This window comes from Bos grunniens, chromosome 10 (genome assembly GCF_055505025.1).
Source record: "Bos grunniens cultivar Pamir isolate PY7600 chromosome 10, Bosgru_T2T1.0, whole genome shotgun sequence".
NCBI classification, from domain to species: Eukaryota; Metazoa; Chordata; class Mammalia; order Artiodactyla; family Bovidae; genus Bos; species Bos grunniens.
Window position 1 is genome coordinate 8,506,858 of NC_141174.1, and position 26,977 is coordinate 8,533,834.

Sequence of the window (26,977 nt, forward strand, 5' to 3'; positions counted from 1 at the left end):
ATTATCATAAAGAATGACAGCCAGATCAAACACTTCAAAAGCTTGTTGATTTACATTACAACACAGAGCAATGAGAGGCTGGCTAGATGGAAACAGTATGAATGCAATTATTGACATGGTTCTGATTATGTTTCAGAGCAAAGAATATTTCTTTTTTAAAGCATGGAATAATGGTCTCCCATATTCTAATTGTCTAATTTAAATTAATATACTGTTTGCCTATCACTGTTTCCATTGTTTCCCCATCTATTTGCCATGAAGTGATGAGACCTGATGCCATGATCTTATTTTTTTGAATGTTGAGTTTTAAGCCAACTTTTTCACTCCCCTCTTTCACCTTCATCAAGAGGGTCTTTAGTTCCTCATCTGCATATCTGAGGTTATTGATATTTCTCCAAGAGGGCTCCAAAATTACTGCAGATGGTGACTGCAGCCATGAAATTAAAAGATGCTCACTCCTTGGAAGAAAAGCTATGACAGACTTAAGACAGTGTATTAAAAAGCAGAGACATTACTAAGCTGATGAAGGTCCATATATTCAAGCTATGGTTCTTCTAGTAGTCATGTATGAATGTGAGAGTTGGACCATAAAGAAGGCTGACTGCCAAAGAATTGATGCTTTTGAACTCTGGTGTTGGAGAAGACTCTTGACTGTCATTCACATGGCAAGGAGATCAAACCAGTCAATCCCAAAGGAAATCAACTCTGAATATTCATTGGAAGGACTGATGATGAAGCTGAAGCTCCAATACTTCAGCCATCTGATGAGAAGTGCCAACTCATTAGAAAAGACCCCGATTCTGGGAAAGATTGAGGGCAGGAGGAGAAGGGGATGACAGAGGTTGAAATGGTTGGGTGGCATCACCAACTTGATGGGCATGAGTTTGAGCAAGATGATGAAGGACAGGGAGGCCTAACGTGCTGTAGTCCATGGGGTCACAAAGAGTTGGACATGACTGAGGGATTGAACTGAACTGAACGTTTCTAAATGACATAAATATATGAAACAAAAATCTTAGAATCCCATTATACTTTCTTTATTCCTCTGTTCATCAGTGACAAGAGCTCTATTGAAAATACTATCATTACATTTCCATAAAACTAAATATAAAAGCATCAGTAATTTTTTAAATTATTGAGTTATATAAAGTAATATAAAGTTATATACAAGCATATGTTTTAATATGCAAACATATAGTAACTTTCTAGTTACAGTCTTTATTAACTACTTTATTAGTTGCATAGTGGTTAAAGAACATATAAAACACTGTTGATGATTTAATTTCCATGAATGTTATAGAGACTGTGCTATGCCTTAGCATATGATTTTGACAAACTTTTTATAATCATTTCAATAGAATATATATTCTATTTTTTTTAGTACAGTATCTCCAAAGTATAATCTAGGCCATATTTGCTTATTATTTAAATATTCTGTATCACTATTAATTGTTTTTAGCTGTTTATTCTTTTCACTAAAAGAGTGATCCCTCTGTGATTGCAAGTGTGCATAGCTCTTTCACTTCTATTAATATTTGCTTTTATATATTTTAATCTCTATTAATATCTGTATAACCTTCCAGGTTAGATATTTATCCATTTTGATCCTTCTTTTCTTTCTAGCAATACTATTTACATTTAAAAATACATTTTTAATATTAAGGTAGCAATATTTTGCCCTTTTCATGTTTAATGTTTACATGCTACATGTCTTTAAAATCTCTCACATTCAATTTTTCCCTAACCTTCTTTTTTACATTCCGGTTTCTTAACTTGATTATAGCTTCTTTTTTTCCCCCTAGCTCAGCCAAATTGTCTTTATAATATCACAGCTTACTTTTTTATATTAATTAAATTATTCTTATATAACTATGAATCTTTCTTCTTACTATCTGCTTTTTATTTTTCATATTTTCTTTAGCTTCTTCCTTTATGTATTTTCACTTAAAAATGTTTTCTTCTCCTGCAGTAATTTGTTGAGTTTTACAGATAAATGCCTACTTCTGAGGGTCCCACTTAATATATTTCTCTTTTATGATAATATGGAAGTGACACTGATTCAATAAAATCCTTACTTCACATTTTTAATTTTGATCATTTCCATGCCATGATACGCAGCCCATGAGGCAGGGCATGGACAGTGAGCTGCCAAGCAGCCAGCAAAGCCAGCTCACAGGACAAACAGCTGACACACCACTGTTTTATATCCACACAGCCATTCTGCTTTTAACCCTCAGTACAGTGTTCAACAAATTCCATGAGATGTTCAACATCTTACCGTAAAACAGGTTCTATGTTAGATCATTCTGCCCAACTACAGACTAGCATAATTTTTCTGAGAACATTTAAGGTAGCCTAGGCTAAGCTGTGATGTTCAGTAGCTTTGCTGTATTAAGTGCATTTTTGACCTATAATATTTTAAACCCATGATGAGTTTATTGGGACATAACTTCGTCATAAATTGAAGTAGATCTGCATTTTACTCTCTAGAATCACTTACTCTTAAAATTGCAAGATGAACCCTAGTCTTGTTAAGTCTAACATAACTTAGAACATTAAATAAAAGATTACAGAACATTTTCAATGCACTTGATTCCTCATGATGTATTTTGATTGTGCTTATATGTTTAAGCACAATCTTAAATCTTAAATATATTTAATCTGCAGAGATTATGCTTATATGTTTCCCACTGAGATTTGCCAGGATACCTCTTCCAATATAGCAAGCATTGGGCTCCATTTATTTATTTTTTTTTAGCTCTAACCACTCCCACCCTAACCTGCCCAAATTTTCAAAAATTCCATTCAGTTACTCAGTCTTCCAACTACATCTTCATGTATCATCAGGTACCTCTAGGACAAAGCAACACCCAATGCTAAGCTCATCCCTCAGAGCTACCAGCTGCCTTAGACATTTGCCCTGCAATTCTTCCCTGACTTGTCAGCTCTCTGTTGCTTTCCTCTCCATCAGGATCTCTCTTCTAATGTCTTTCCATGCATAGAAATTCCATAGATCTATGAACTTTAGAGACTGGATCAACTGTGTATAAAAGGAAGGCTTAACAATCTTTATCTTAAATGCTTAGACTCTTCGTGAAAAATTGCCTTTATCAGAAACAAATAAGAAAGTCTACTATTTTTGATTTCACTTTACTGCCAAATACATTTTCATGACATAGAGCAGGTACAGTGATTTTCGAGTCCTAAGAGTCTTGACAATGGAGACATGACATTTACAGACCGTAAGAAGGGACTCTTCTCTTTCAGCCAGGACACTGATCCTCACAGAGGCAGGATTTCTTTTTGTTCTTCTTTTTTAAAATAGGAAATCTGTGTTGAGGTAGATTGATTTTTTTCTTAGGCTTGGCCTAAAGGACTAAGCCTGGCTAAGAAATATTTTCTTCTTTATTAAAAACGCCCACCAGACCTAAGTCCACCGCTGGTGATTGTGCAAAGTAGACTTTACATTAGTTATTGTTCAGTCATTTATGTTAGAGTCTTCTAACATAAATGCATTTTGATTTCTATGCACCAAGATGTGTTTGGAAAGTGTTCATGCATGAAGAAAATAAAAAGGGAAATCCTTATGAATTAAGAGTCATAGAAAATTTATTTCTCCTTTCTGGCTATGAAAAGCATGGGTTGAAATATTCTCAGCACAATAGCAAAAGAAAATCACAAAGAATATTCCTAACTAAGTAATAAGACATATAAATAGTTGAAACAGTTAATATAATAAATGTATACCACTGAAAATCTTAGGTTCTTTTCACCTGGCAAAATATACTGACTCTGTTAATATAAAGCACATCTTAGGGAAAGAGATTATCTAGAGAACTCATCAACAGGCACTGGGGAGAAAAAAAAAGGCAAAGAAGAAGCAATTTTTACATGCCAGCCTCTGTTCTTCTAAGCACAACCCACAGGTTTCAGAATTTAATATTCTGCTTGTCAACTGTCTCCCAAAGAGAGCTAAGAAAGCGTTGTATTATACAGTCAGAACATTGTCCCTGCTGTTACATTTTATGCCCTGGAATGAGATCTATGTCTTCATCCCAGTATTCTTATATTCATCTATGAATACATAGAATAAGTGGATACATAGAATATCCACTAATATATAGAATAAGAATACATAGAATAAGTGGCATACTCCCCTCACCAAAATAAATATTCTACATGTACTCTTTTGTGTATAATAAATATCCATTTCCTTTTAGGCATTGCAGTTGTACTCTGTCAGTCCCTGCTGATATCCAGGTATCTCTCAGAATATTTAATACTATTAAAGAAGCAGTTGATCCAGGTTGCATCTCTTTTTGTTCAAAGAGTAGATTTTAATAGCTGAGGAATTTTTTTTTTTAATAGCCAGAGAACTTTACCTGAATTTTCTTCACTTCAGTTCAGTCGCTCAGTTGTGTCCAACTTTTTGCAACCCCATGAATTTCTTCACTTGCTGCTGCTAAGTCGCTTCAGTCTTGTCCGACTCTGTGCAACCCCATAGACGGAAGCCCACCAGGCTCCCCTGTCCCTGGGATTCTCCAGGCAAGAACACTGGAGTGGGCTGCCATTTCCTTCTCCAATGCATGAAAGTGAAAAGTGAAAGTGAAGTCGCTCAGTCGTGTCTGACTCCTAGCGACCTCATGGACTGCAGCCTACCAGGCAAGAGTACTGGAGTGGGTTGCCATTGCCTTCTCCAGAATAAGTATAATTGTCAATGGCTACTGAAAGGAAGAGTAATTCAGGACCTGTAAACAAAGGCTGAGGTAGAAAAGCCTGAGTCCTACAATCACATTTCAGTAGTACTGGCAACAATAAAAAATGCAAATTAAATTTGATTCTTCTTTTTCTCTTATCCTCCCCAAGAATACTGGAATGAGTTGCCATGACTTTCTCCAGGGAATCTTCCCAACCCAAGGATCAAACCCACATCTCCTATATCTTCTACACTGGCAGGCAGGTACTTTACCACTAATGCTACCTGGGAAGCCCATCTTGAGGTCATGAGTATGGAATTTGTTAAAGGAGGAAAAAGGAAGAAGAAGAAAATGATGTACATGAAGAGGTAGATGAGGAAAAATAATGACAAGAAAATCATATTTATTTAACAATTTATGCAAGGTTTTGCACTAAGTTCTATGTACTAAGATATTCATAATCATCTTCAAAATTCATAGCTTCATTCATATATCCTTAGAGTTATTGTAAGGATTATTTCGGATTATTTTGAGGACTAATATTATCACCATTTCCAGATGAGAATCCTGTGGTTCAGACAGGATATGTGACTTGTCCGCTGTTGTATTTATAAGAGGATTCAAAACCAGATCTGACTGCTGAGTGTATAGGAATAACGGCTATTATAGACTTCCTCTCCTTTTAGCAATGCTAAACCAAGAGGCTGATCTAATTTGGGTTCCAATGAAAATCTACACTTATTTTATAAAATTCATTTTGTATTAGGTAGAATAAGAAATTCAATTCTAATCCCTTCAGGTCAGAAATCAGGGTGGACAGGGGAGTGGAGAATAAATGTATTCAAAAAACAAGCTCCTTCTTTTCCCCTGCTGAAGCCTCCTTAGGCTCTGCCCTGTATCTCTGGTCTGCAGAGCAAGCAGGGGCCAATGAGGAGGCAGACTAACTGGGTATGCATTCACACTGATCAACTCACTTTAACAAGTAAAGTCAAACTGCATGCTGCAATAAAAAGGAAGAATAAAGAAAACAAAATATATATATATATATATATATATATATATATATGGCACAATCATCAGTTCTAAACAAAAAGAAACCTCAAAATCAATGAAACAAGCTCCTTTCTTTCTTCTCAAAGAGCCCCATCCAAGAAGGAGAGTAGCATCACCCCTGAAGACTGTTATGGTCCACAAAATATAATTAGAAAAAGGAAATTCTATGTTCGGGGAAAAAAAAAAAAAAAGTCTGAAGCCAGTGCTGCAGGTGTTTTTGTATAATGGCTTTTTCTCCACTCCACTGTCCTAACACCTGGATTTGAGAATCTGTTAACACTTTAAGTAAATGGAAGATTAGAAGACCCATCTTTTCCCAAAGAATAAATAATTCTTTCTTGCCAGATAAGAATAAAGTTCCTTCAACCAGAAAAGAGAGACTAATGCCCCAAACCTCACAATGACATTTCTTTTTCTCTTTGCCTTTAGGAATGATATTCTTTCCACCCATGCTCTATCCTGCTTCTGCCAGACCCTGTCTTTCCCAAGAGTCTCATTTGTCTGGATTTTTCTCTCTCTGGACGCCCTTCATCAGCTCCAGCTGTCCACGGTAAGCTCTTTCTTTTTCTTTTCTTCACAAAGAATTTTCAGAATAGAGCAACTTTAATTACAACCCTTTAGAGAGCCAACTGAGTTATTTAGAATTGTTGCCTGAATCCTCTCATTTTATCCAACCTTGCCCGTGGGGCTAGTGAACTATAGCAGAAAAAGCAGGGACTTTTAAACAAATCAATTTTTTGTAAAAATCCCTCCTGTACCATTAAACAGCTGGGGGTCATGGGCAAATTCTATCACCTACTCTCATTAAAAAAAGAACATGAATTCCTGTGACATAGAAGATAATACATAAACGCATCCAGTGTAATCTAGACACATATTGGGAAAAAGTTTTTGAATTTTTTGAAAGAAAGTAACGTTGAAACTTTAGGAGTTTAGAGGAGTTTTAGGAGTTGTGGAAAAGCAGAGAGGTGAGAGTACAGAAGACGTGTTGGTTTTTAAAGGTAGAAAATGTGGCAAGCCGGGGTGACGGTGAGATTAGCTCAGGTTTCAGAGTATGTGAATGACTGGTGGAAGAATTGGTAGGTCCACTCCCCTCCCACTTAAATGCCACTGTTATCAAATATCGCAAACTATACCTCAGCCTTTACTGCCTCTCTTGTTACTTCAGTTCAGTTCAGTTCGTTGCTCAGTTGTGTCCTACTCTCTGCGACCCCATGGACTGCAGCACGCCAGTCCTCCCTGTCCATCATCAACTCCTGGAGTTTAGTCAAACTCATGCCTACTGAGTCGGTGATGCCATCCAACCATCTCATCCTCTGTCATCCCCTTCTCCCCCTTCCCTCAATCTTTCCCAGTATCAGGGTCTTTTCAAATGAGTAAGCTCTTTGCATCAGGTAGGCAAAGTATTAGAGTTTCAGCTTCAACATCAGTCCCTCCAATGAACACTCAGGAATGATTTCCTTTAGGATGGACTGGTTGGATCTCCTTGCCGTCCAAGGGACTCTCAAGAGTCTTCTCCAACACCATAGTTCAAAAGCATCCATTCTTCTGCTTTCAGCTTTCTTTATAGTTCAACTCTCACATCTATACATGACCACTGGAAAAACCACAGCCTTGACTTCAGCCCCTCAGAAAAATTCTGAGATGAAGGATAAACATGACATCTTTAAGAACAGGCAAGGCACTGCCTTCACTCCAGTAGGACTCTGTTTTCCTCCAGTGCCTCAAGCAAGGCACACCGTATTTCCTTTTTCCAGAACTCGTGACTTTGTACCCAGTGAAGGAAGACACCTTAGCATTTGTTTCCTGAGGCGTTTTGGAAATGAAATGTGAAGTTAGGAGGACTAGGCATCCCGATATCACTCGAGGACATGGTGATAGATATTCGGGTCAGTATCAGTGTCAGGTTTGCAACCTCTGACAGGTGGCCTGTCGGTCCAGTTCAGTTCAGTTGCTCATTTGTGTCCAGCTGTTTGCAACCCCATGGACTGCAGCACGCCAGGCTTCCCTGTCCATCACCAACTCCCAGAATTTACTCAGACTCATGCCCACTGAGTCGGTGATGCCATCCAACCATCTCATCCTCTGTTGTCGTCTTGTCCTCCCACCTTCAATCTTTCCCAGCATCAGGGTCTTTTCCAAGGAGTCAGTTCTTTGCATCAGGTGGTCAAATATTGGAGTTTCAGCTTCAGCATCAGTCCTTCCAATGAATATTCAAGACTGATTTCCTTTAGCATGGACTTGTTGGATCTCCTTGCAGTCCAAGGGACTCTCAAGAGCCTCCTCCAACACACCACAATTCAAAAGAATCAATTCTTTGGTGCTCAGCTTTCTTTATAGTCCAACTCTCACATCCATACATGACTACTGGAAAAACCATAGCTTTGACTAGACGGACCTGTATCCCTTTGCTAAATACACCCTTCGTGAAAGGGAGATACATTTTTCCATTACCTTCTATTCATATTTTTGACAGAAGTGTGCACCCAAGACACAACATACAAATTCCTGCTAGTAAAAGTGATGGTAGCAACAAAGATAATAGTAATTCTAATAATAACAAAGCAAATAGTCATTGTTAAGTAATTATGTGGAAAAATTCCTGGGATAATTATGTTAACATTATTTTATATATTTTTATTAGAAGTATGTAAGTTTTACTATCCTTATTTTACATATGAGATGACCAAGGCTTATATCAATTAAGTGCTGTGCCCAGAACCACACAACTACTTGAACTACTTAGTGACATACCTGAGATTTCAATAAAAGGGGGAATTGGCTCAATGTGTCCCAAGAGGTTGGACTGAGGCAAGATTTAAGAAATTAACACCCTAAACATTGCAACAATGCAAAGGATTGTAGACTGTGTTCTCAAAGGATTTAGGTATTTTCTTTGATGTGTGAGTAGTTATGTGCATTTATTTCCTACAATTTGGAAAACATACAGCCACAATAATCCTAAAACGTAAATATCAATTCCAAGTTTACTTACAAACAATCTGAAGCTTAAAGAAATTACATAATTTAAGATCACTTCCATTATAAGCATAAAAGATGAAATTCAAATTAAATTGAAGTCTCCTGGGGTTTCTCCATATTTCATTTCTTCTGGCTATGTTTACTTTGCAAAAGATAAATTATATTTAAACACAATATATTTTATATTACCTGAGAAAGTGTATACCAATTACTCTTTTTGGTATATTTCATTTCATTGAGTCATTAGTTGGTAATAGCCAAGCAAAGTTGTGAATGGGAAAACAGTTTTGTGTTTATAGATGAACAAAATATTATACTGGCAGTTTTCATCAGCACTTTGGTGACAATGTGAGAGGCTTCTGCAATTCACCCTTTGAAAGTAGCAGTGTAGTGTTGTGATGATTAATTCTTAGCCCAATGGGTCGCTGGAAATGGGGAAGCTCTGATAATAAGGGGTATGCCAGTTTTCATGGTATAAATGCTCTCACTGTGACCAACTACAAGCTGTAAACATAATGCCACTCAAAATGGAATCAGGAAGAAATGCACACAGTGCTCTCAGAAACTGTTGCAAGTCAACCCAATATACTACTGAACGCCATGCGACTAAAGTAAAAATGGCTCAGTTGTGTCACACCCTTTGTGATTCCATGGGATTCTCCAGGCCAGAATACTGGAGTGGGCAGCGTTTCTCTTCTCAAGGGGATCTTCTGACCCAGGAATCAAACTGGGGTCTCCTGCACTGCAGGCGGATTCTTTAGCAACTGAGCTATCAGGGAAGCCCTCATGCCACTAAATGAAAGTGAAAGTCGCTCAGTAGTGTCTGACTCTTTGCAACCCCATGGATTTAGTCCATAGAATTCTCCAGGCCAGAATACTAAAGTGGGTAGCCTTTCACTTCTCCAGGGGATCTTCCAAACCAGGGACCAAACCCAGATCTCCCGTATTGCAGGCAGATTTTTTACCAGCTGAGCCACAAGGGAAGCCCTAAAGCCACGTTTTAATATGAACATCAAATCAGATCAGATCAGTTGCTCAGTCATGTCCGACTCTTTGCAACCCCATGAATCGCAGCACGCCAGGCCTCCCTGTCCATCACCAACACCCGGAGTTCATTCAGACTCATGTCCATCGAGTCAGTGATGCCATCCAGCCATCTCATCCTCTGTTGTCCCCTTCTCCTCTTGCCCCCAATCCCTCCCAGCATCAGAGTATTTTCCAATGAGTCAACTCTTCGCATGAGGTGGCCAAAGTACTGGAGTTTCAGCTTCAGCATCATTCCTTCCAAAGAAATTCCAGGGCTGATCTCCTTCAGAATGGACTGGTTGGATCTCCTTGCAGTCCAAGGGACTCTCAAGAGTGTTCTCCAACACCACAGTTCAAAAGCATCAATTCTTCAGCGCTCAGCCTTCTTCACAGTCCAACTCTCCCATGCATATATGACCACAGGAAAAACCATAGCCTTGACTAGATGAATCTTTATTGGCAAAGTAATGTCTCTGCTTTTGAATATGCTATCTAGGTTGGTCATAACTTTCCTTCCAAGGAGTAAGTGTCTTTTAATTTCATGGCTGCAGTCACCATCTGCAGTGATTTTGGATCCCGGAAAAATAAAGTCTGACACTGTTTCCACTGTTTCCCCATCTATTTCCCATGAAGTGATGGGACTGGATGCCATGATCTTCATTTTCTGAATGTTGAGCTTTAAGCCCACTTTTTCACTCTCCACTTTCACTATCATCAAGAGGCTTTTCTGCCATAAGGGTGGTGTCATCAGCATATCTGAGGTTATTGATATTTCTCCCAGCAATCTTGATTCCAGCTTGTATTTCTTCCAGTCCAGCGTTTCTCATGATGTACTCTGCATAGAAGTTAAATAAGCAGGGTGACAATATACAGCCTTGACGTACTCCTTTTCCTATTTGGAACCAGTCTGTTGTTCCATGTCCAGTTCTAACTGTTGCTTCCTGACCTGCATACAGATTTCTGAAGAGGCAGGTCAGGTGGTCTGGTATTCCCATCTCTTTCAGAATTTTCCACAGTTTATTGTGATCCACACAGTCAAAGGCTTTGGCATAGTCAGTAAAGCAGAACTAGATGCTTTTCTGGAACTCTCTTGCTTTTTCCATGATCCAGCAGATGTTGGCACTTTGATCTCTGGTTCCTCTGCCTTTTCTAAAACCAGCTTGAACATCAGGAAGTTCACGGTTCACATATTGCTGAAGCCTGGCTTGGAGAATTTTAAGCATTACTTTACTAGTATGTGAGATGAGTTGCAATTGTGCGGTAGTTTGAGCATTCTTTGGCATTGCCTTTCTTTGAGATTGGAATGAAAACTGACCTTTTCCAGTCCTGTGGCCACTGCTGAGTTTTCCAAATTTGCTGGCATATTGAGTTCAGCACTTTCACAGCATCATCTTTCAGGATTTGGAACAGCTCAACTGGAATTCCATCACCTCCACTATCTTTGTTCGTAGTGATGCTTTCTAAGGCCCACTTGACTTCACATTCCAGGATATCTGGCTCTACGTCAGTGATCACACCATCGTGATTATCTGGGTCTTGAAGATCTTTTTTGTACAGTTGTTCTGTGTATTCTTGCCATCTCTTCTTAATATCTTCTGCTTCTGTTAGGTCCATACCATTTCTGTCCTTTATCAAGCCCATCTTTGCATGAAATGTTCCTTTGGTATCTCTGATTTTCTTGAAGAAATCCCTAGTCTTTCCCATTCTGTTGTTTTCCTCTATTTCTTTGCATTGATCGCTGAAGAAGGCTTTCTTATCTCTTCTTGCTATTCTTTGGAACTCTGCATTCAGATGTTTATATCTTTCCTTTTCTCCTTTGCTTTTCCCTTCTCTTCTTTTCACAGCTATTTGTAAGGCCTCCCCAGACAGCCATTTTGTTTTTTTGCATTTCTTTTCTATGGGAATGGTCTTGATCCCTGTCTCCTGTACAATGTCATGAACCTCATTCCATAATTTATCAGGCACTCTATCAATCAGATCTAGGCCCTTAAATCTATTTCTCACTTCCACTGTATAATCATAAGGGATTTGATTTAGGTCATACCTGAATGGTCTAGTGGTTTTCCCTACTTTCTTCAATATCAGTCTGAATTTGGCAATAAGGAGTTCATGGTCTGAGCCACAGTCAAATCCTGGCCTTGTTTTTGCTGACTGTATAGAGCTTCTCCATCTTTGGCTGCAAAGAATATAATCAATCTGATTTCGGTGTTGACTATCTGGTGATGTCCATGTATAGAGTCTTCTCTTGTGTTGTTGGAAGAGGGTGTCTGTTACGACCAGTGCATTTTCTTGGCAAAACTCTATTAGTCTTTGCCCTGCTTCATTCCGTATTCCACGGCCAAATTTGCCTGTTACTCCAGGTGTTTCTTGACTTCCTACATTTGCATTCCAGTCCCTTATAATGAAAAGGACATCTTTTTTGGGTGTTAGTTCTAAAAGGTCTTGTAGGTCTTCATAGAACCGTTCTACTTCAGCTTCTTCAGCATTACTGGTTGGGGCATAGACTTGGATTACTGTGATATTGAATGGTTTGCCTTGGAAATGAATAGAGATCATTCTGTCGTTTTTGAGATTGCATCCAAGTACTGCATTTCAGACTCTTTTGTTGACCATGATGGCTCCTCCATTTCTTCTGAGGGATTCCTGACTGCAGTAGTAGATATAATGGTCATCTGAGTTAAATTCACCCATTCCAGTCCATTTCAGTTCGCTGATTCCTAGAATGTCGACACTCACTCTTGCCATCTCTTGTTTGACCACTTCCAATTTGCCTTGATTCATGGACGTGTCATTCCAGGTTCCTATGCATAGAAGACATAAAGAAGTGAAATGTTGCTATGTGGAAGTCAATACCAAGCCAATAAGGCTACAAAAAGAAAAAAACGTCAAATTTTACCCTGTAGATATCTTGGATATCAAACAGCATTGTGTTTGTTTGTTTGTTTTTTCTTTTTCTTTTTTGGCTGCTCTGTGTGGCATGCAGGATCTCAGTTCCTTGACGCAGGGATTGAACCCCTGCCTCCTGCAGTGGAAGTGGCGTCCTACCACTGATACCAGTAAGGAGTTTCCTGGACAGGACTGACTTTATGTTGCATTTGATGTAGTTCAGATTTTGAAAATTCCCACCTCAGTGTGTTCCTTCTATGGATACATTTCTAAGATATTTTACAGTTTCCTTCTCTGTAAATTCCAGAAAAGGTACTAGTGCTAAACTGCACTTCTTGCACAAAGGTGAACCACATTCATCAAAAATGATGGGCAATATTGAGCAGGCAAACTTATCCTTTCTTTCATTGTCCCAATGAATCATTCATTTATGGAAAAGGACTTAAGATCAGATCAGTCACTCAGTCATGTCCGACTCTTTGCGACCCCATGAATTGCAGCATGCCAGGCCTCCCTGTCCATCACCAACTCCTGGAGTTCACTCAGACTCACATCCATTGAGTCAGTGATGCCATCCAGCCATCTCATCCTCTGTTGTCCCCTTCTCCTCTTGCCTCCAATCCCTCCCAGCATCAGAGTCTTTTCCAATGAGTCAACTCTTCGCATGAGGTGGCCAAAGTACTGGAGTTTCAGCTTCAGCATCATTCCTTCCAAAGAAATCCCAGGGCTGATCTCCTTCAGAATGGACTGGTTGGATCTCTTTGCCATCCAAGGAACTCTCAAGAGTCTTCTCCAACACCACAGTTCAAAAGCATCAGTTCTTCGGCACTCAGCCTTCTTCACAGTCCAACTCTCACATCCATACATGACCACAGGAAAAACTATAGCCTTGACTAGATGAACCTTTGTTGGCAAAGTAATGTCTCTGCTTTTGAATATGCTATCTAGGTTGGTAAAGGACATCCTAATGATTCCACTTCCAGAATTCCACTGGTATTAAATCCTCAACACAGAAGGTGTTAAGAGGAAATTTTGATAAAAAATATCTCCAGAAGCAAGGAATGGTTTTAAACCAACCACAAGAAAACTTGAATGGGGATGGGTATCACTCTGCTTTAGACAAATAGCTCAGAGTCTATGGATAATACTAATAATTCTGGACTGTTGACCCATAACGGGAGAAAAATTGAGCTGGAAATTGGTTTCAGTGACATTATTTTGAGATTTTGCTCAATATTCATTTATTAGCTTCAGTTTTATGAAAGGTTTGTAGATTATGTAAGAGGAATACAAAGAAAATCATAGTTATGTTAATTTGACATTATACAAATATAATTAATAGAAATTACCTACTTGAGTGTGACTATTAGTACATATATATTCTAAGAGCTAGAATTGTATGCAGAAATGTCAGGATTTTGTGACCTGATGTAATTTGAGGAAGATTCATAAAGATGCCAAGATGAAAGTCTGCATTGAAATTGTATAAGACACGGAGATAAAAAATTATGCCCAAGAAATATGGATAATTTGATGAGCCACTGTAATTAAAATAGGCTTTTAGTTTTTTTTAATTATTATTATTGTTTTAATGAAAGTGAAAGAGGAGAGTGAAAAAGTTGACTTAAACCTAAACATTCAGAAAACTAAGATCATGGCATCCAGTCCCATCACTTCATAGCAAATAGATGGGGAAACAGTGGCTGACTTTATTTTTTTGGGCTCCAAAATCACTGCAGATGGTGATTGCAGACATGAAGTTAAAAGACACTCAACTCCTTGGAAGGAAAGTTATGACCAACCTAGAGAGCATGTTAAAAAGCAGAGACATTACTTTGCCAACAACGGTCCATCTAGTCAAGGCTATGGTTTTTCCAGTAGTCGTGTATGGATGTGAGAGTTGGACTATAAAGGTTCAATGCAGGATACAGGAAGCTTGGGGCTGGTGCACTGGGATGACCCAGAGGGATGGTATGGGGAGGGAGGTGGGAGAGGGGTTCAGGATTGGGAACATGTGTGCACCGTGGCAGATTCATGTTGATGTATGGCAAAACTAATACAATATTGTAAAGTAATTGGCCTCTAATTAAAATAAATAAATTTAATTTAAAAAAGAGAAAAAAAAAAAAAAAAAAGAAAGCTGAGCACCAAAGAATTTATGCTTTTGAACTGTGGTGCTGGAGAAGACTCTTGAGAGTCCCTTGAACTGCAAGATCTAACCAGTCCATCCTAAAAGAGATCAGTCCTGGGTGTTCATTGGAAGGACTGATGTTGAAGCTGAAACTCCAATACTTTCGCCACCTGATTCGAAGTACTGACTCATTTGAAAAGACCCTGATGCTGGGAAAGATTGAGGGAAGGAGAAGAAGGGGATGACAGAGCATGAGATGGTTGGCTGGCATCATCGACTCAATGGACATGTGTTTAGGTAGACTCCGGGATTTGTTGACGTACAGGGAGGCCTGGTGTGCTGCAGTTCATGGGATTGCAAAGAGTCGGACACGACTGAGCAACTAAACTGAACTGAACTAATAACATGAGACAGATTTGATGATTGCATCAGGAGAATAAATTTGAGCTTTTCCAGGAATTAACCCAGCCCGTCACTAATGAAAACTCCTTAGGAAAACAAAACAAAACAAATAATTTAGGACAGAGGTCTCATGCTTACATATCTTCACAGTGAGAATTATACAAATTAACAAAATGTGCCCAGTATAAGGGGAAGAAAAGAGACTTGAATTCTGCAACAGCATCATTAGTTTTTTCCATTCAAACTCTGTTGAACTTTTAGTTCTTTTTTCAGCTCAAAAATGTATCATCTACATCTTTTGCTGAATAACTCTCATGGATCATATAATCCTTGGTTTTATAGTGTTTTCTTAAGTTATTCATTCTCACAATGAGGTCCCACAAAGAAATATGTTTCCTTTTCCCAGACAACCTGCATTTCATGGTCTGATTTTTGTCTTTCCAACTTTTATAGATGCTAAGGTACAGAGTAATATGAAAAGTATTTAAACATGAGAACTAAAAAACCTTGACTTGTGGATTTTATTGAGACTGCTCAAATTGCCAACTATTATTAGTGTTCTTAAATAAATATGCCATGTCAAATAAGTGTAGAATGGACAGTGAAAATAGATGATCCAGGCACTGGAAGAGGGAAGATATTTTTTAAGATGGAGTGTTTACCAGTGGTAATTGAGATAAATGATTTAAACACATAGATAGACACATTTAAACATACAGATAAATGAGAGACAGACAGACAGAGAGAAGGAGAGGTAGAGAGAGAGAAATTAGGAAGTTTTCCCCACGTGTCAATCAAATCATCATACATGGGATTGCACCAACTTAATGAAGCATAAATGAATCCTGCCCACATTTTCAATTGGGAAAAGTTCATGAATTCTATAGATAATCCCGGAAATAACTAGTTTTCTTAATAAAGTATCAGAAACAATAACAACAACAAAAAAGAATTTAAATTGTGGGTGTATAAAGAGATAAGTGATAAATATAGAACAAAACATAGAAATTGCTTATTATAGAATGAAATTTCTGGACACAGGTTTTGAAAATAAAAAAGAACTACTTTCGTAATTAAACATGGTAAAGTTGTAAAGTATACTTGAATTATTTTATGGATTATCCATTTACCACTTATGACTTGGACATGATATATTATGAAGACTCTATGGAGGATGATAGCCAAAGAAAGCTATCTACTCACATGGATCAACAATGCTTAAGAAACTGCTTTATATTCTAACCAACATAGAGGATTTCCACTCTTCTTATTTATTGCCTCTCAAGTTGTATGTCACTGTAGTTTCAATTTGAAATTCCTGGATAATTAATGAGGTTGAGTACATTTTCAAGTACTTATTTCTATTTGAATATCCTCATTTGTGAAATTTCTGTTGAAGTCTTTTGGTCATTTTTTATTGGGTTTTCTTTCTTTTTTCAAGGAATTACTTTTTATACATCCTGGAAACAAATCTTTAATCTTTTGTCAATAATATGTATTGCAAACTTCTCATTCTAGGGCTAGCCTTATCATTTCCCTTCAAGGTATAGTGTATATTGACAAACAATATATAAATTTAATTGTTTTTTTTTAATTTCCATATTGCCATATCGTTGCCATATGTTGTTGCCATATTGTTGTTGTTGCTGTGTTCATAGCTTAGTCATGTCCGACTCTGCAATCCCATGGACTGTAGCCTGCCAGGCTCAGTCTATGGAGTTCTCTAGGCAAGAATACTGGAGTACATAGCCATTCCCTTCTCCAGAGCATCTTCACAACCCAGGGGTCAAACTCACATCTTCTGTGTTGCAAGCAGATTATTAACTGTATGAACCACTAGGGAAACCCTAACTTCTATATAATATTTGTTAATTTTTTAAATAATTATGGGATTGCACCCTGTTTAATCTATATAGTCTTTATATACTCTGCAGCAATGAAGATATTCTCTATATTATCCTTTGAAATATTTATTTTACATTAAAATCTAAAGTCCATCTGAAGTTAACTAGTTTGTACAATGAGTGTACCAAGATATGCCTTTTCTTTTCTTTTCTTTTTTTTGTCTGTGTTGTGTGCCACATGGGATTTTAGTTTCCCAACCAGGGCTCGAACCCATATCCCCTACAGTGGAAGCACAGAGTCCTAACTGTCAGGGCAAGCACATCGACTGAAATTGCCCACCCTGGCCAGGCACCACAGTAACCATTTGCATGAGCTGCTTTACAACAGGAGGTCCTGACAAGGAACACGGAACTAATAAGCCACCACCAATCGGAAGAGTTCAGGAAAGGTCAAAAGTAGACATCCCATGTCCAACCACCTCCCAGAATCCTTCTTGCTGGCATCAATCTTGGCTGAACAAGGCGTGCACCATCAGGAAGGACTCTGAGTCAGAATGATTGGCTAAAGACAGCCCGGAAACTAATCCCATCACATAAAACCCAAGACTGTGGTTCTCCTGGGTTCCTTTACCCTGCTGCTCTACTCCTGGGTGCTCCTTCCCAATAAAATCTCTTGCTTTGACAGTACATGTGTCTCCTCGGACAATTCATTTCCAAGTGTTAGACAAGAGCCCAGTTTCGGGCCCTGGAAAAGGTCTGCCTTCCTGCAACATAACCACTGGATGGCCAGGGAATTCTCCAAATCTGTTTTTGATGTCCAATTGATACTAATTTACTTAAATGACTGTTGTTTCCTCACACTTCTGTTGTGCCACCTTTACCATTAATCAAATGTCTGTATATGGCTGTGCCTGTTTCTAAACTCTCTAATCTGTTCTCGTGAGTGCTTTTGTGCACCAGTCACATACTATTTTAATTACGTGCGTACATGCGTGCTGTCTCTTCAGCTGTATCTGAATCTTGGCAACCCTAAGGGCCGTAACCCACCAGGTTCCTCTGTCCATGGGATTCTCCAGGCAATACTAGATGGGGTTCCATGCCCTCCTCCAGAGGATCTTCTTGACCCAAGGATCAAACCATGGCTCTTATGTCTCCTGTATTAGCAGGTAGGTTCTTTACCACTAGTGCTACCTGGGAAGCCCATTTTAATTACAGTGGCTTTCAAGTAAGGTATGATATATGGGAGTCCTATTTCAGTCTCTTTATGCAAGATTGCATTGGCTATCTTTGGCCCTTTGAATTTTTATATGAATTTTAAGTCATATTTAACTTCATATTCATAAAGCTTGTAATTTTCAAGACAAAATTCTGTTGGAATTTTTCTTGGGATTTGAGTAAATATACACATGAATTAAGTAAATTTACAGATGAATTGAGTACATTTACAGATGAATTTGAAGATAATTGCCCTCTTTCCATAGTAAGTCTTCCATTTCATGAATATTTGCTTTCATTTAAGTTATACTGGTTCTCAATAATGCCTTTTAATTACTTTGTATAGGTTTATCTTTTCTTTTGTTACAGTTTTTCTTAGGTATTTGGTTGATTCAAATGACATGATCAGTTCAGTTGTAATATTCAGTATTTGAATAATAAAGGCATTTAAAATTTTGAAGGGCATTTAGGAGAATGTTTTTATGATTTATAATCTAGAGTGATTTTTTATACATGAAAAACTTACAAACTGTAAATTAAAAATAGAAAACATTAAAAGAAATTCCATTTATATATGCCACCAGAAATTAAATGAAAAATTGAACCACAAACAATGAGAAAATATTGGAAAAATACGCAACTGACAAATGTAAATAATTTGTATGTCAATTTGAAAGGGATGAGTATCTCAATTTAAAAATATGCTAAAATGCAAATTAAAGTCAAATCAGAGATAATTATGCATCACTTGATTATCAAAACATAAAACGTCTAACAAAACCAAGTGGTGGTGAAGATATATACCAGGAGAATATTCATACACTGATGTGAAAATAATGATAAATTACTTTATAAAACAGTTCACATTCAATTTTAAGGCTGAATGTAATCCAGCAATCACACTCTCAGGCCTATGACTTAATATATTGACTTTTACGTATTATATTTCTGTTTTTTTTTTTTTAAGTGAAAGTTGCTGCATTTTAAGTTGTACAGTTGTTTCAGTGGGTCACACACAGATTTTTGAAAATGAAATGTAGAAGAAAAAAATCAACATTCCCCTAACATGTGAAGTGTAAGAGCTTCAGTCATACACATATTTGTCGTGAGAGGCAATCCACTACCGGCACTTGTATCCACACTCCTGCTGGGTGTGCCAAGGCCTTAAAGCTCTGGCAGCTCTTTGCCCTGGTCAGTACTCACTGTTGTGTTTGCAGTGAAGAGCTTTGACGGATGAGGTAATGTCTCCTCCCAGACAAAGTGCAGGCTTACTGTGTAAGCGCAAGCTTGCCCAAGCTGCATGTTTTCTCTTGGAACACAGATCACTTCATGTTCAGGCATCCCTCACCAACCCTTCTTGTCATGCCTGTGGAACTTGAGGGCATGGGAATTTGATGCCAGCAAATGTGGAGCTCTGGGTAATGCTTTTGCCAGAGCAATGAGGTCTTGTGTCTCTGACCTGAGAATTTCATGTCTTCTGCCAGCATCCATGTGGTAATAATAATCACTAGGTTGCAAGTGGGGTAATATCCCACACTCTGCACGGGTCTTCACAATATTTGCCTAGCCATATTGTGAAATTTTTCTAGTGGTGGGTCACCATCAGTAAAGTTTGGAGGCTATGTCACCAACCAAGAGACGTCTAAAGTAGAATATATAGTAGGGCAACATATAGTACCAAGATAAAACAAAAGCTGAAAACAAGACAAATTTAATCATCAGAATATCAGATAAACCAATTACAGTATATCCACCCAAAGCAATATATACAGCAGTGAAAATAAACAATCTATAACAACATTCAACAAAAATGGATGATTCATACAAATACTGTTAGGCAAAATCAAGCCAATTAGAGACCAACACCTACAAGATGGTGACCTACAAGACCACCACCTACTCTAATTGAGAGTCCCTTGGACTGCAAGGAGATCAAACCGGTCCATCCTAAAATAAATCAGTCCTGAATACTCATTGAAAGGACTGATGCTGAAGCTGAAACCCCAGTACTTTGGCTACCTGATGCAAAGAACTGACTCATTGGAAAAGACCCTGATGCTGGACAAGATTGAAGGCAGGAGGAGAAGAGGACGACAGAGGATGGGATGGTGGGTGGCATCACTGACTCGATGGACATGAGTTCGAGCAAGCTCTGGGAGTTGGTGATGGACAGGGAAGCCTGGCGTGCTGCTGTCCATGGGTGACTGACCTGAACTGAACCTACAAAATAACACTTTTATGAACCTTGAAAATAAAAGTAATTAGGTGATATATTGGTTAAGACTACATTCAAGGCGGGTAAGATTATAATTTATAAAATAGAAAGAAATTATAAATTTCATATGCATATGCAGGAGAGTGGTTGGTCCTGGAAAAGAGCCCAGAGTAATGTGATTAGGGTAAGCACATGGACAGTTTAAAAGGAAAATGTATACACAGGAGTTCATTAATGGCTCCATAATATTAAAAATGCACAATATATATTAATTTCATGTGCAAAATATTATTTTATATTTTTTAAAGATATGACCCAAATCCTGAAATAGTATCATTCAGATTTGGAAAAGGAGAATGGATAACCATGCACAACTAACAATACAAAAAATTCGTTTCTATCATTAATATAATTGCTACCAATGAAGAGTAAAATCATTTAATTTCAAACCGCATTAGTTTTTACTGCTTGGAGCACAAACTATGGAGTTTTACAAGGTATTCTTTAAGTAATCGGTTTTATATAAATCACCTTTTATTTTGTATAAATGGAAAACTAAACATATCAGCAAATTGAGATTTATAGCTGATATTCCATTCATAATTTGGGGGTTAATATGGGACACCCCACAACCATTCCTTTTCTGCATTGAAAAACAGCTCAAGTAGTATTATGCTTAAGCCTCTACCTATAGTTCAAGAAATCCAAACACAAAAATATGGGGAAAATATTTGAGAAGCTGAAAGTTAAATGAATCACTCTATATATGCACCCTGCTGAGTGAAACATAAAATTAAATTAAATTCACAGAGAAAAATTTCAGCTTTCAAATGTTGCTAGCTCTCTTCAGTTCCAATGCTAGAAATAGAGATACAAACCATTACATTAGGTTATAAAAGCATGAATTTTCTTGATGACAAAGCAAACTTTCTAAGTCTACTATCATATGATAGGTGAAATGTTTAAAAGAGGGAGCTAATTAAATGTTAAAAATGATCTCTCAAGCATTATGCTTATTTTATAGCATGCATTTGTTTGCAAGTGTCAACATAATGACATAAAGTACAATTTATCCTTCCTTCTTAAAAAATAAACAAATATATATACATATATACATTTGTATCTATCTATCTATCTATATATGGTAAGTGGTCTTGTGCTAGTTTGCCCAAGCTATCATATAGGATTTATTTCTAATTCTGTTTGTATGTGTGGTGCAAATGGAGTCTTATTAAATCTATGGTTTTGAGTCTCATGATTACTTCTTCACAATTTATTCCATATGCCATAGGCATTTGTAACTCTTACTCCATTAAGAGTCTTTATTTTTCTGGCTTCTCAATGACCCCATTACTTTCCAGGGAACTCGAGCCCATTTGGTTTGCAGGAATGCCATCTCAGTGAAAAACCTCTCTGTATGATTTGCTTGGTCCAGAACTGAATGACCATGGCTGGGTTCCTGCATCTTTGGGGTCAGGTACAACCCATCTGCCTGCTGCCCAAGGCCTCTGCTGGCTCTCCACATGGTACATTTGGCAGTCTCTTTTGCTGTGGAGAAAGAAACAAGCCATGATTACTTTACAACCAGCAATTAGACTCAGGGTTGTAGGAATTTACTTCCCTCTTCAAAAGAAGAAGAAGAAAAGCAATGGTACGTTCAGAAAGGTATGGAGAAATTGTTTTAAAATAAAAAGAGCATGGAGCCAGTGTGAATGTGTTACAGTCCCAAACTGGTGCTGGGTTTGGCTCCAATATGCTGAGGGAATTTAAGCTTTTCAAAGCCTGGACATAATGTAGCAGAAATGAAACAAAAGCCAAGAGTGAGATTCCAGATGGTAGCATTGAAATAGGTCTGAATAGAAAAGCCCACCCTCTCTGGGCTTGCGTGGTTCCTCTTACTAACATGAGCATCTTTCAAATGATTATCTATGTGATTTCTTGAGAAGGAATCTGTGCATGGCAATAAGTATCAACACAATAGATAGACACACTTTCCTATGTATCCTGTGTTAATCAAATTTATATCACAAAATGCTTTCAGTTCGTGGGCAGGGTCTGGAGATGATATAGTAACCAGTGCAGACTGTGTTCTTCCAAAGGTGCCTCACACTCCTGCCTGTGCTGTGGAGCACCTGGGTTTCTCTACTTAAATCCTCTCATCATTTTAATTCCTTCCAGGATGTAGCATCCAAAGTAAATCACATGAAACACTGTCCTAAATCACTGATATTCTTTCTGACTGGTCACACCTTGCTATCATCTGAGTATGTCCCTGTAGGGTAGCAGAAGATGACATCCCAAAATGCATTGCTCTGATGTATCAATTATTTTGAATTGTAGGCACTTGAAAAACAGCAAATTTTTAAGGGGACATTTTCTCTGAACTCCTCTAATCAGCATAAAGACAGATCCTCCAATGAAGTCAGTCGTTATAAATCCCCTCCCTGGGAGTCTCATCAACCAGGAAAGATTGATTCATCACAGGAAAGGAGACAAGAATTTGACACTTCACCCAGACAAACTTTATCACCAGCCACCATTTCTCCATCTGTCCTAAGGGCACCTAAGGCCATCTGTTCATCTTTTTTTCAAAAAATCATTTTCTCTCCCCTAAGAGGTCTACATCCCCTTCTTACTTTCCTAATGAAGATGGTATTTAATCCTGAAATTTAAACCACCTCTGGGTGCTACTCACATGGACAGGGAAGCCTGGTGTGCTGTAGTCCATGGGGTCGCAAAGAGCTGGACACGACTGAGCAACTGAACTGAACTGACAGATCTCCCCTGTATATGTGACACATACTTGTCAATAAACCTCTGTTTGTTTTTCTCTTGTGAATATGGTTTTCCTTACAGGGGTCTCATATGAGAACTCTACAGAGTAAAGGGAAGTTCCTTTTCTTCCCCTACATCCCTATCGATGCTTTCCAGACCTCCTGTCAGCATCTGGGACATCACATCCCCCACACTGCTCCTCAATGTTGATTTTTTTCCTGTAGCTTCTTCACTGAAAGAGTAGAGGCTGAGAAAGATGGTTTTGCATATCTGTGTTCTCTGCTCTTACTATATTTGGTCCATTGTGACTATCAAGAATGGTAGCTTTCAGTCTCCATTCAGCTTGAATTCAGTTCTTCTCTGTCCCAAAGTGGGGAGAGAGAATAGAACTGATTCATTCTTGACCATGATTTGCTTGATCATCTGCAACTTCAGTGAGGGATAATGTGGTATATAGTTCTATTAATACAAGGTCTTCTTTCTGTTAGACATGCAATATACACAGTACAGGGTATGCCTTTTACATACGTAGAGAGAAAAAAAGTTACAGTTTGGTTTGACTAGAGGAAAATATTTCTAAAGAGGAATATTGATGTAAGGGTACATGAGTTAATCAACATGAGATAATATAATCAATAAACCTTAGAATCTCAATAGCTTTACCAAATAGAAATGTACTTCTGATTCATGTAAAATTTAATTGATGTGTTGGATTGAAGGGAGCTTGTCTGTTCTACCCATTCAACCAATAGGAGACTGGTGTTCTATTATTTTTAATATAAAATTTCCAAGAGTGTCCTGCTTTTTTGACATCCAGCAAACAGATGGAGAAGATTGTAGACTCATGCATTCAAAGTTCTCATGGACCCTTCCTGGAAGGAAGGCACACCACCATGGCTTAATCTGTTTACCAGTACTCAGTTGTATCTACACACTCAATTTTAAGGCCAGCTGGAAAAAAAAATTATAGATTCCAAGAAAAAAAAATATTTAAGGCTTTGATTCTCTGCCTAAAAAATTAGGCATTATTCTTTTGTTAATGTGAAATTATTGAAAATGTTTGAGTTAGTAAGGTAAACATGAACAATAGTTCAAGTGAGGTAATTTGACTTATCTGTATCAAATTGATTAAAAATAGAAGACTAATGATTTAAATTTATAAAAATCAAGGCAAACTGTATCAATGCAATGCTTGTATTGAAGTAATTTCAACAAATCTAAGAAAATCATCAGACATGAAAACCAGTGTCTTTTTATTCATCAAATAATTATTTATTGAATATTTTCTCTGTGCCAGAGACTGGAGTATATACTAGGAATGCAATGGTTTATTCTTCATATAGCTACAAATAGCCATAATCTAATGGGGTTGGGAGAAGTTAGGGATTAAATTTAAATTATATATTTTTTTATGCAGTACCTAATTCTACAGTGAATAATATTGTGAAAGGATAGAAATTTATGAATGAATATAACAGACTAGCCTCAGTCTCTCAGAGTTAAATGAAATTTAAGTTGTGTGTACAATCGTGTATGTATGGGTGTATGTTTACATGACTCACAAGATGCTTATGAGTTTACAGATGGGGAATTTGGGGTTCAGGGGAAGGAAAATGGTTTACCCAAAAAGACCATGTCTGGTGGATATGATGATGAGTTCAGATATGGAGCTACCAATTTGTGGAATGCTAATATATCCAAGTGCATCTCTGTTGTTGTTTAGTCACTCTGTTGAGTCCATCTGTTTTGCAACCCCAGGGACTACAGCCCACCAGGCTCCTCTGTCCATGGAATTTCCCAGGCAAGAATACTTGAGTGGGCTGCCATTTCCTTCTCCAGGGGATCGCCTCTACCCAGGGATCGAACTCACATCTCCTGCATTACATTGTATGCAGATTATTTACTGCTGTTTAGTTAGCTGATAAATGAGAACAGGAAATAATGGTAGGAATTTAAAGATAATCTGATTGATGCACACTACTCTGAGTAATATCAACCATTTTGGTGCCATTTTAAATAGGATCCAGGAGTCACTTACCTTCTGAAAAGGGACATTTCTTATAAAAAAAAATTATAGCACAAAAATTAAAATACATATGTGTCTTTTCTTTCAAAAATGTTTATTTATCTTAATATAGATACGATGCTGCATTTTGATTAAATGTTTATATGGTTAAAGTTCCCTCTGGATTGATTAGTTCCTTGAGACAGCACATACTTATTCATCCTTTTCCCCTAAGGCTTTTCATGGAACCAGAAACAGAGCAGGTGGTCAATAAATATTTGATGAATGGGAGGGAATAAAGAAATGAATGATGAATGGTACTGTGTATGTGGAGGTGCACAAGTTCCTTGGAGCATAAAAGGAGAAGATGCAAAATCTTGGAGGCGTGAGAAAGCCTCCATGGGGTGTGGCAAGAGCAAAGTGTGAGTGTGCAAAGGTGGCGAGAGACAAACCAGGACAGATGAATTCAGGTCACGGGATGCAAAGTCCTTAATGCCTAATTAAGCAATTTAAACTCACCCTGGGGGAGATGAGGAGTCATCACAAAGTTTCAAAGACATGACGAGCTGAAGGAAAAGATGGAATGCAAGCATAGAGAACACGGGGGAAGGGGGAACAAAAAGCTATTTCCCCTTTTTAGATGAAGAATCATGATTATGAAACAAAGCATGCTCTGTGTCTCTGTGTGAAACCAAACTTGCCGGTCTTAGAAGGTTTTTTAAACATTAAGACTCTACTAAAGCTGAGATTCCAGAAGGTAAAATTACTCATCTTTTGCCTGTGAATAGTATGTTGGTTTTTCTTTGAATACCTGTAAAACATTGCAGATAAATTAAAAATTATGTATGCACATATGAGATGCAGGAAAAAGCATCATGAAGTTTAGAAAGGAGACCCCTGAGCAGAGTACCCCATCACGTGTGGTACTACAGATTACCGGGTCCCCAAAGTGGAAAAGGAATCTAGTGACAATAAATCAGCAGTAGAAAAATAGCCAAAGACTGCACAGGAAAGAATGGGTGAGGCCGCATACTAATAAAGCTTTATTTTCAAAAACAGCTGGTTGGTCAAAATTTGGGTTCCTAGTCAAAGTTTGCCAACCCCTGATCTGGTAACTTATTATTGTAAGAAACAGCATGTCAACAATATAGGTGGGCACGAGGAAAATGTTATTAAATCTCTACCAAAGCTGTCTCAGAATTCTATTGCATAATATGCAATGCTATTACCAAAAGATTGTTATCTGAAAGTGAGGAAAATAATGTCAGTGTAGAACAACATTTTTCTTTTCAAACGAGGCTGATATTGAAAATTACTATTTGATGTTAAAAGGTCAGTAGTCTTAGGAAGCTGATGCTAGGAATCTTAGATACCTGATAGTATCCTAATCTGAAATATCTGCTTGAAAGATCTTTACTTCTTTTATTAGAGTAGCAATCTATCTTTATTAGCTCATTTTGCTGTAACAAGATACCACAGACTGAACGTTTTAAATAGCAAGCATTTATTTCTCACAGTTTGGGATACTGAGTAATCCAAGGCCAAGGTACTGATTTGGTTTCTGATGAGGGTACTCTTCCTGGTCTGCACGTGGTCATCATCTTGTGTCTTTACATGATAAGGAGAGAGGAAGCTTGCTCTCTTGTCTTTTCTCACAAGGGAATTGATATTGTCAAGGTGGTCCCATCTTCATGATTTAATTACTTCCCCAAAACACCATCTCAACATACCATTCTGTTGAGTATT